This window comes from Protopterus annectens, chromosome 14.part0 (assembly GCF_019279795.1).
Source record: "Protopterus annectens isolate FY-2018-M chromosome 14.part0, PAN1.0, whole genome shotgun sequence".
In the NCBI taxonomy this organism is placed as follows: Eukaryota; Metazoa; Chordata; order Ceratodontiformes; family Protopteridae; genus Protopterus; species Protopterus annectens.
Window position 1 is genome coordinate 1,029,605,705 of NC_056748.1, and position 12,506 is coordinate 1,029,618,210.

Genomic DNA, 12,506 nt, shown 5'->3' on the forward strand with positions numbered 1-12,506 from the left:
GACTTTCCCACTGCAGTTTCTGTCTGCTGAAAATATTAATGATTCTCACTCAAGCAAACTGCTGCTCACAAATGGACAATACTCTTTTCTACCTCCTTACCTGCATACCACACTGACTACCATGACAAGGGATGTACAGTGATGGATAATTACCTATATGGATACTTATTGATAATGTAAAGATGCCAAGTATATTATTAACTGCTGGAGCAGCTGCAGGGGCACTGTTGCTGATGACTGTCAGAAACTCTTTCTAACTTTTACTGATCTCAGTTGTTTTTTTTGTTTGTGACTACTTACATTTGTTTTCTAGCAAAGATCTCTGTTTCCTTTTATGTGTCCCATCTGGCTCATCTAGTGGCCATTGCAGGTCTCCTAAGCCTCAGCCCAATTGGCCTCCTTACAGTGAAATGCACTGCATGGTGACCTTACTAAACTTATCAATTTAATGACCCAATTTGTGTCATCTGCTCAGCAACAAAATGTGTCACAATGTAACACAGTGATACCATCTTCTGCTACAGTGTTACCATCTTCTGCTATTGCCTGTGCCAGAACCCACCATACTATGGGTCAAGAGAAAATTTCCCAGCCTTCTTTGCTTGTACTGAATAACAGTTCAACAAGTACTGTTTCTAATTTTTCCATTCTGTTTAATCCTCATGAATGTTTTTTGGACGAAACACACATTTTTTGTAACAACTGACATTGTTAATTTTTTCAGTCATATGCTTAACTCAGAAGGTTTCAATTTTTTTAATACCTCTATGTTGTCCTGTCAAGTTTTAGTTTCCAAAGATGTATTGATACTTACGGACTTTATGACCATTATTCTTGACAACAATTTTATATATTTTGATAGAAAAGTGTATAGGCAAGTGAGAGGTGTAGTGATGGGCTTTTTTGTACCCCCCATGCTAATTTATTTATGTATGCATGTGAGACTTTACATGTGTTTCCTAGTGAATGTTTTCATTACTGTAAATTATATGTTTTTTATGCCTAGATGATATTTTTATTATATGGATGGGACCAGAACAGTTGCTTCATGAGTTTATTGAATATCTTAACCTTGCTACCAAGTTTTTGAAATTTATTTATACTATTTCTTTCAATTCAGTTAATTTTCTCGATACAATCATTAAAAAGACTGATACTGTTTTTGTGTCCACAACCTATAGAAAGCCAACCTTCAGCAATGTTTTTTTTTACAAGTTCACAGCTGTCATCCCTTTACACAAAAGAAAAGTTTAGTAAAGCATCATCTAATTAGATTAGCTGGGATGATATCAGACAGAGATATATTGAACAGTGAAGTAGAACTCTTGCCTGACATGTTCAAAGACAAAATTTACCCTGTGAAGCTACTTAACAAGTATGATCACAAGTGCGTTCTCAATGGAGCATCAATATATACCTTTAGTAGAATTCAACTTAAATATGTTACAAACTAGCATGAGCAATATAATCAATAATAATCTGGTTGTGAACAACAATTCAGGATTTGACAGAGTTATGGTTATACAGCATAATAATGGGGATAGTCAATTAAAAATGATTATTAATAATAATTGCAATATTTTAAAAATGAATTCCATTGCTTTCAAAACCCTTGGTGAATGTCTATGATTTGTTTATAAGACTGCCAAAAATTTAAAAAGTATTTATGAAATGTCAAAGTTTGATGATACTATACCAAATTATTGTACAGGTCGAGCAAATTTGTTTTTTTGTAAGCAGTGTAAATTTATGATAAATGATAGTGGTAGAACTATTATGTCTACTTTTGGTGAAAAAGAGAAAAACATTACAAAATGACATTTGTAAATGGAAATTGTAGTATGACAAGGGTTGTATATTTAGCTAAGTGTATTTCCTGTACATGGATAAAACTGACCGCACATTAAGAAAAAGGATCTATGAACATTGCTACAACATTTGGACCCAAAACATAAATAATGTATTATATAAACATTTTATGGAATGGGACAACTTTCAGGCATTCCAATTTGGTATCATTGATAGAGTTGTCACCACCCCTAGGGGCGGTGCTTGGGAAACTACATTAGAATTCAAGGAAGTAGTTTGGCTGTTTAAGTTGAATGCTGCAGTTTTTTTCCATCCTAAAATAAACTATTTCCATATTACCTATTCTTAAATTGAGGACAGCTAAGTTATGGATTTTTATTATTTATATTTTTCAGTATGTATTAAAAATAAATTTGAAGTATTTGATAAATTGTTATGATAAATGTATTTTTAATCCAAAGGTGTTTTTTTGACTTTAAGAACTGATATATTGTTTATGATATCACTGACTATAGTTCTATATAAATGGATGTATGAAGATGATGTTTCTGATGAAGTCTGTATGTTACGTAGATGAAAGCAAAAAATTACAAATTAAATTGCTAAAACTGAGACCTTCTTGAGGATTTTTTGTTGGATGCCAGTAGTTGGTAACCGGTTTTATTTACTGTGTGCTGAGGTTTTATGTGGACTTGTTCACTTTGTTGTTCCTTTGGTTTTAAGTGTTTTGAATGAATAGCACCATTCCTTCTTTTGGTGACATCATTGAAATCAACTGCTTCTGAATTTGCAATTACAGTTATTTGAAAATTGACAATAATTCATTTTCTTAATTTGTTTTTAAGAGGTTTTTTTCTTTCCTCCCTCATGTGGGCTGAATCTAGTGGACACATTATTGCATGAAAACTGCACACCAGGAAGGTGAATTTAAAATCACTTTTTAGAGGTGATGACAACTGTCATCATACTAGAATTTTCAAAAGATCAACCACATTTAGTCTACCCCCTGCACCTCCCATATTGATGATATATGAGAGGTTATGTCAAACTGGGATCAGATGGTTGCAGACCAGCAATAAGAAGCCTTTTTTTAAACTTAACAGACAATGAAATGAGTTTGTTACATTCTTTATTCAGAGATAGATCCATTCGGATCATGAAACCAGACAAGAGGGTATTGATGAACCATCATGACTCATCATCATCATCATCTTCTTCTTTCGGCTGTTCCTGTTAGGGGTCACCACAGCGGATCATCTGTTTCCATTTCTTCCTGTCCTCTGCATCATGCTCTTTCACACCAACCGCCTGCATATCCTCTCTCACCACATCCATAAACCTCATCTTAGGCCTTCCTCTTTTCCTCTTACCTGGCAGCTCCATCCTTAGCATCCTTTTCCCAATATACCCAGCATCCCTCCTCAGCACATGTCCAAACCAACGCAATCTCGCCTCTCTTGCTTTGTCTCTAAACTGTCCAACCTGGGCTGACCCTCTAATGTACTGATTCCTAATCCTGTCCATCCTAGTCACACCCAGTGCAAATCTTAACATCTTTAACTCTGCCACATCCAGCTCTGACTCCTGCCTTTTCGACAATGCTACCGTCTCCAACCCATATAACATAGCTGGTCTCACTACCCTCTTGTAGACCTTCCCTTTCACTCTTACTGGTACCCATCTGTCACAAATCACTCCTGACACTCTTCTCCACCCATTCCACCCTGCCTGTACTCTCTTCTTCATCTCTCTTCCACACTCACCATTACTCTGAACTGTTGATCCCAAGTACTTAAACTCATCCACCTTTGCCAACTCTACTCCCTGCATCCTCACCATTCCTCTACCCTCCCTCTCATTTACACACATATATTCTGTTTTAGCCCTGCTGACCTTCATTCCTCTCCTCTCTAAAGCATATCTCCACCTCTCCAGGGTCTCCTCAACCTGGTCCCTACTCTCACTACATATCACAATGTCATCTGCAAACATCATAGTCCACAGGGCCTCCTGTCTAATTTCATCTGTCAACCTGTCCATCACCACTGCAAATAAGAAAGGGCTCAGAGCTGATCCTTGATGTAATCCCACCTCCACCTTAAATTTATCTGTCACTCCCACTGCAGTCCTCACCAATGTCACACTACCCTTGTACATATCCTGTACTACCCTTACATACTTCTCTGCCACTCTCGACTTCCTCATACAATACCACAACTCCTCTCTAGGCATCCTTTCATAAGCTTTCTTTAAGTCCACAAAGATACAATGCAACTCCTTCTGACCTTCTCTGTATTTCTCCAACAACACTCTCAGAGCAAATATTGCATCTGTAGTGCTCTTTCCTGGCATGAAACCATACTGCTGATCACTAATCATAACCTCCCTTCTTAACCTAGCTTCCACTACTCTTTCCCTAGCTTCCACTACACTTTCCCATAACTTCAAGCTGTGACTGATCAATTTTATCCCTCTGTAATTACTGCAACTCTGCACATCACTCTTATTCTTAAAGATAGGTATCAAAACACTTTTTCTCCACTCCTCAGGCATCCTCTGACTTTCCAAAATTTCATTAAACAATCTGGTTAAAAATTCCACTGCCATTTCTCCTAAGCACCTCCATGCTTCCATTGGTATGTCATCTGAGCCAACAGCCTTTCCATTCTTCATCCTCTTCATAGCTGTCCTTACTTCCTCCTTGCTAATCTGCTTCACTTCCTGATTCACTATCCCCACATCATCCAACCTTCTCTCTCTCATTCTCTTCATTCATCAGCCCTTCAAAGTACTCTTTCCATTTCCTCAACACACTCTCCTCACTTGTGAGTACGTTTCCCTCACTGTCCTTTATCACCCTTACTTGCTGCACATCTTTCCCAGCTCTGTCCCTCTGTCTAGCCAATCGGTACAGGTCCTTTTCTCCCTCTTTAGTGTCCGATCTCTGATACAACTCTCTATATGCCTTATCCTTAGCCTTCGCCACCTCTCTCTTTGCCATGCGCCTCATCGCCTTATACTCATGTCTACTTTCTTCATCTCTTTGACAATCCCACTTCTTCTTTGCTAGCCTCTTCCTCTATATACTCTCCTGTACTTCCTCATTCCACCACCATGTCTCCTTGTCCTCCTTCATCTGTCCAGATGTCACACCAAGCACCCTCCTAGCAGTCTCCCTTACTAGCTCTGCTGTAGTTACCCAGCTATTCGGTAACTCTTCATTGCCTCTCAGTACGTGTCTTAACTTTTCCCTGAACTCCATCTCACAATCACCCTTTTTTAACTTCCACCATTTAATCTTTGGCACTGCTTTCACACTCCTCCTCTGCTTCTTGATCACCAACATCCTCCTGCAGACCACCATTCTATGCTGCTTAACTACACTTTTCCCAGTCACCACTTTACAGTCTCCAATCTCCTTCAGACTGGCCCTCCTACATAGGATATAATCCACCTGTGTGCATCTTCCTCCACTCTTGTACGTCACCCTATGCTCCTCCCTCTTTTTAAAATACGTATTCACCACAGCCATGTCCATCCTTTTTGCAAAATCCACAATCATCTGACCTTCTGCATTCCTCTCCTTAATGCCATACCTACCCATCACTTCCTCATCCCCTCTGTTCACTTCACCAACATGCCCACTGAAGTCCGCTCCAATCACTAGTCTCTCATCCTTGGATACACTCACCACTACTTCATCCAACTATGACATATATCATACTATATATATATATATATATATATATATATATATATATATATATATATATATATAAAACTATATCGTGACTACTATGGTAAAATAGTTGACTATGTGTATGATGGTATTTATTTTATATTGACATTAATTATGCTTTTAGTAAAACTGACTCTTTGTTGAATGAAGTGGTACATGAATTTGAATTATCTCCTGATTTGGTCAAGTTTCTCAAAGTTAACCAGCCAGTCTTACCAGCCATTTTTGGAATCCCCAAAACACAGAAGAACTAGAATGATCCCCCACTATGTCCAACAGTGGCTTATCCAGGATCCAAAACTAATCATTTGGCTCAGTTGGTTGACAGAATATTATTATTTTTTAAGGACAAATCATACTTGTTAAGGGATTCATGGATTTTTTTTACTGAAATTGTCCAACACCACAAAGTTTGAGATCTGTATGTTTTTACCGTAGATATGAAGGACCTCCCACTTGGCTGGAATGGGTTAGTTTTATCAGGCTGTCAGCAGTGATGTGTCTCTTTTCAAGTGAGAACATTTTGATCATTCTTGAGTACATGGACATAGTCTTAAAAACAATTATGTTTACTCTGAAGGTGAATACTTCCAACAAATAAAAAGGGTGGCCATGGGAGCCTACTGTGTCCCTGTGTTAGCCAACATTGTAATGTGGTACTGGGAAATGCACTTTGTGTTTGACAGCGAAATGTGGCCCAGTATTCTGCTATGTCTAAGTTTTTGGATGATATTTTTATTCTGTGAACAGATTCCTCTGCTAAGTATGATGAGTTTTTTTAGAAATAATAACAGCATAGAGTTTTAGTTTTACATGTGACAAGAGTAACAACATTAGTTATTTGGATGTCACTGTTTCAAAATACAAAGCAGACAGTAGGTAGGAATCAACCATTTTTAGGAAGACAACTTTTTCCAGTGGTTACCTGCAATACTCAAGTAACCTTTTGTTGTGGCAGAAAAAGAGCTTGGTAAAAGGACAAATGGTGAAGCTATCCAGGCTGGTATCTGATGATAGCCAGTTCTTGTTACATATGGACAAACTTAAGATATTATTTTTGGAAAGGGCTTATCCTACTGAAGTAGTGAATAACATAGACATGGAAGCGTTCTCAGGAAGCGTGATAATTTACAAACCAATTTTAGAAAATTCAGGGCCTTCTGAGTTTGGAGTATTAAACAACACTAGGAAGAACCAGCAATCTAATGCAATGATCCTTACATTTAACTACAGTGCAGGTGAGGTGAAAAAGATTTTTTACAAAAGTTGTTCAGGGGTGTTTGTTCCCACGGATCTAACTCAACAACTAGGTGAAACCCCAACTTTTGTCTTTAAAAGCAGTAGAAATATTAATGAGGTATTGGGAAAAAGCAGTAGAAGTATTAATGACGTATTGGGAAAAAGGGAGAGGTGAAGTTACAGGAAAAACAGACACAAACGGTGGGATGTACAAGTGCGGGGCCTGCTTGCAATGTAGGTTTTATTTATTACATTATAAACATCACCATTTATTGTTATCTGAAAACGTATTTTTTTATAGGTAGATACAAGTGCACAACAAGAGGGGTAGTTTACCTTGCATCTTACTTTACATGCCATGCATTTTATGTACGTAAGAGCATGCATTATACACTAGGATCTATGAACACACCTATGCAATAAAGAAATGGGACAAAAATGTCCAAAATAAACACTCAAAGGTGTATACTAACTTTAAGAAGATCTTGTTTCTTTATTTTGGAAAAGGTGCAGGTTTCTGAGAAAGGCAGAAGTTGGGAGAAAAGGATAGAATAGTGTGAACTGCATTCACAGTTGTTATTAAATGCCTCATAGACCCCAGGGTTAAATGAATATATATTTTTTAACAGTGTCTTACAATTAAATGTTTTAAACCTAATACTTATTGTCTACAATTGACTACTTTTTATTTTTTTTTATGATGGTTGTATATTAGTGTCACAAGAAAGATTTTTTATATATGTTTTAAATTTTAACCAGTAATTTCTGATATTTTAGCATTTTAGAGGTGGCTTGGAGAGGTTTTCATTTGTTATGTGATTACAATTGATATTTAAACCAAAATGGAGTCAGTGTATGTAGTTTTGATGAAGTTCTTAACAGAGTCAGACGAAAGTGATTAACTCTTAAGATTTATTTATTTGCAATTAAATTCCATTGGATATAAATTAGAATTGGTTCTTGGAAGGCACAACCACAGCATTTTTTGGAGTGCCCCTTAGTAATGATGTAATTGTTTCCAGAGGCTTTTAGGAGTATCCTGATTAATCCATTACTAGATAAGTAACTGAAAAGGCTGCTTTGCACTGTATTCCAAATATTTAAAGTTTTGCTGTTTTTGAGGAAGATTTTGAACTTTAAACCTGCTTTTTAGTTGTTATTGCTGATACATTGAAAGCATTTGTTGGGTTGCATCCAGACTCAGCCAGAAGTGCATATTTACTGCTGAGTACCGAACAGCACTTTACCTGAAAATCTGTTAGTGTATTATCAGTAATCTGTGTATTAACTACTGTGACCTTTCTCTTAGTTTGAAATTTATTGCCCTAAACTTTTACCACAGCCATTTTCTTTCATTTTCTGCACCTTCTGCTTGGCTTCTATCCTTATAATGTTGTTTGTACACTCTGTGTGGTCCCATATGGTGTTCTTACATGAGGAAGCATTTGGTCTGCTTTCTAGTGGCAGTAGACAAAGAAGCCTGGTCACCTGTGAGCTGGGATACACTGTTTGAAACCTCCAAGCGTATGCTTACTATTGGACAGAGGACTAATTTGTTTGGTTGAACTTTGTTCCTGCCTGTATAAAGTCATCATATTTGCATTGTGTTATTGCTCTGAGCCAGGAAATCTGAACAAGCATCTCCACTCCCTGCAAGCTGCCCTCACCTTGGCGAATGTAGATGTCTGTTCAGGCCATGAGACATGATTTAAAGCTACAGAGAGCAACTCGGCAGTGCAGGGCTACAGTCCCTTCCGGACATTTAGACCAGCTACTGCACAGGAAGGGACAAAAGGTATAGGTGTCTCCATATAAATGAAAAATAAACAGATCTCAGTGTTGGTCCATCAACCTGACAAACTTAACTTTCTCCATATCCAAATCACCATATATAAGGTCCCTTGCCATACCATTGCAAGCTAAAGGTCCACCTCAATTACCCAAGAAAACCCTGACACTTAACTTAAAGGCACTTGACTCATTCCCCATCCAACCAAAGACCATTTTCATGGATGACTTCAACTAACCCAGTAGAAACTGGGAATTATACATGACCTCCTGCATAAAGGCCCAGAGATTTGTGGACTTTGTAAATGTCAGCACCCTGGACCAACTTGTTTATACACCCACTAGGGGTTCAAACATTCTTTACCAGGTCCTCACAAACATGACAGAATGTTCCACCCTTTCTCAGATGAGATAAATTTAAAACCAGGGACACCTGGCAACCCTGTAAATTTTAAGAATTACTCCAAGGCAAACTTCCCACTACTAAGTGAAACCCTAAATATATTTGAAAACCCCACTCCCCACTAACCCTGAGAATATTTCTGCCTATGCAGGAATGTTCACAGAAACCCTGTATTAACATATCAACAGCTGTATAGAAACTGCTGTACCTACCCAAAATAACTGTAGTGCCAGTACAAAAAACAAGCCATCTTAGTGGAATTTCAATAGGCTGTACAACATAAGGAAGAAACTCATGGCAAAAACTAAGTGAGGAAATACCAGCAAGGTAAAAGCTCCTTCATCCGTCTAAACAAGACAGTCTCCAAGTATAAGAATACTGCATTCATGGGTCCTAATAATATTAAAGGATGCCTCCTTAATAGCACAAATTGTGAATTATTGGCCTTACTAGAATCCCTATTCAGTCATGGCCTCCAAATGGGCTTTGTACCTAATTAATGGAGGACTGCAACTGTTATACTATTACACAAGGACAGTTCATCCACTAACATGGAAAATTACTGACCCATTAGTCTGAAGAGCCTGCCGTGCAAGGTCATGGGGAGGATGGTCATTGATATCATAAATGTTGACACAGGGAACTTACAAACACTAGACCTTAGTCTGTTTGCTTTTGTCAAGAACAATTTTTGCCTAATAAACATGGAGAACTTCTTCTGAGGAAGTTACCAAAGTGATGCATGACAGCAAATCAATACATACTTCCTACCTTAACATGGTCAAGGCATTTGACAATATATCCCACTCAGGCATTGTTAACAACTTCACTTAATTATGTATTAACCCATGTGTCACCTACTGGATAGCCATGCATCTCACTGACAGGACCCAAGAAGTTAGACTAGGATCTACCTCTACAAAAAGATGAGCTGCTAGTAGGGTCCCCCCAGGGCTCACTGCTGGAACCACTGCTGCTTGGCATCTACTTCTTTGAAATCAAGGATAACATCAGGGACCTCTGGCTGACCAGTTTTGTAGGCGACACAAACTGGAAGCACTCATCAGTTCCCCGCAAGTTACTAATACCTTGCAAGAGGACCCGATACAGATAATTGGTGCTAGAATGTCAACCATAAATTCAGTGCTAAGACGTGTATTATAGTATCTTTTGGTAATATATCTGCTCACTGCAAACTACTACACTGAAAATACACCTCTGAGAATAGACTCTGTAGTCAGGGAGTTTGGAACCCATGGAGACAGAGATCTGGCATTTGCCATTTGATAAGCATGTTTCCACTGTGGTGAGGAAATCATTCCATGTTGCAAAACATATATGTAAAAGTGTAGCATTTAGATCTAAACAAGTTACTATTCTGTTGTACTCTGTCTCATCATATGGCTTGTCATCGATTACAGTGCCCCCTTCAGTATTGTACCATACCAGGCATATGCAGCAATTGGAGTGTTCACACAGATTTCTCACCAAAAAAATACTAGTTGTAAATCACCTCAAATCATTGCCTCCATATTCAGTTTCCTACAAGTTACTAAGAAGCAACCTATGCCTAACCTACACAGTTTCCTCAGATCCAGCAGTAATGGACCTGTTTCACATTCAGAAAACAACTAGCATCAGAAACACCCCATCTATGGACCTAAACCTTTCCAGCAACATATATAGGACATGCTGCAGTGTAAGGTATGTTCTCAGAGCCCCCCCCTCAGGACAGGCTTCCCATCCATGTGAAGCTGAGTTCTCTCCTGCATTTATTCAAGCAGACTATGAATGGTGTAGTTCTAGTGTCTTATATCACAAGCTGTATGTACGTCATTAGTGGAAGGAAAGGTGTGTAATGCTTGAATTACAAGAGCTGCTTTAAGGCACACATCCTTGGACCTCAACTGAAGAGGTGCTAAGAAAAAGAAAAGCACATCAGAGTTTTGCCAAATAGAAGCACAGGCATATGACTGACATAGCTCACTGCCATGATATGAACCCTCCTCTTCCCACCTTCTGGTTACATCAAGTACCACTTAGCCACATGTTACAATCACTAATGTTATCAGAAGATGTAAAATCGCTGCCAACATTTTTACCTTATCTAAAGACCATACAGAGAAACAAATGATTTTTCTGTTTTAAATACATTTATTTAAACTGGCTATGATCACTTTTCCCAAATCATAATTCAGTCAGAATATGATCATTTATTAAAAGAAATACATATAGGGACATCCCTGAAAGGAATTCAGCTGATTTATGAAATATAACTTCAATTTTATGGGCTGTATAGCCTTTAGCCTCCCTATGTTCAGGGTAAACAGGTACTGGTCATTAAAGCCAGAAGCTTATTCCATTTGCCCAGGGACATAATAACTATGGTCTGGCACCAGGACCAGAACCAGAACACAGTGGGTCTTTACTGTTGCCAGACTGACAGAACCTGCTTTGTTGTGCTCTCCATTTTGTCAGCTTTCCTCTTCCTCCTAACCCTGATCTTCTCTTTGGTAGATTGCAATAACTTAACACAACTACCCTATCACTCAAGACCCACAATGTTTGTCTTTTCGGCTTTTCCCGGTTAGGGGTCGCCACAGCGGAACTCCGGTCCGCTAATGATTGGCTGTAGATTTTTTATGGTGTTGAGTTGCCAGCCCGACGCCCAACCTTCAGCGAAGGCACGCCCATTCATGCATGTCTTTCGGAGGCCACTCAAGACTCACAATATCGAATTCTATTACACTCTTACAATTTATATATTATCCTTAACACTTCCTTTGAAAGTCAGCTTCAAAACAAACATTCTCTGAATTTTATACTGCTTCATATGTAGTTAATTAACTCAGTAGTAAATATTTTCAGCAATGCTAACGATATATTACTGATCTTCTAACGTTAAGCTCATGCAATCATCTTGTGTAGGTCACTTGTTTCACTTATTTTTTTAAAACAATACCCTTCTAATTTTCTTTTAAATTTTTGAGCATGTTTTCAGTATTAAACCATATATAAAATGGATAACTAATTGGCTTCATTGGTTTAAACACTAGAGTTTAAGGTTCCAAACCTGCAGATGGTGTATTACTCTGTTTTGTTGCAGATAGATAACCTGGCTGAACCTCTTATCTTCTGATGCTGAATAATATAAACCATGCATGAAAAACCCTAAAAGGATTTTATTACATTTTGCATCTAGCAGTAAGTTGCTACTGACTTTTTTTTTTTTTATGGCTGTCCTGGGCTCCTGAGTTTGTTTGTTAATCTGTTGGTTTTGAAACCTCACAAAGTTGTTGTGCAGAAACCATGTCAGGTATATCACACAATATTAAACAACAGTAATGGTGCACATTATAAATTGGTAAAAACTGCAGTGTTTATCATTTGCATAAACCTCCATGCCATCATAAACTACTCAGTGAGTATCAACTACACAAAACATTGACAAAAAGATAACAAAAAAATGTTTACTCCAACATGCCTACAACTTTACTCCAAGTTTGCAAAACAGTGAGGAAAAGGAAA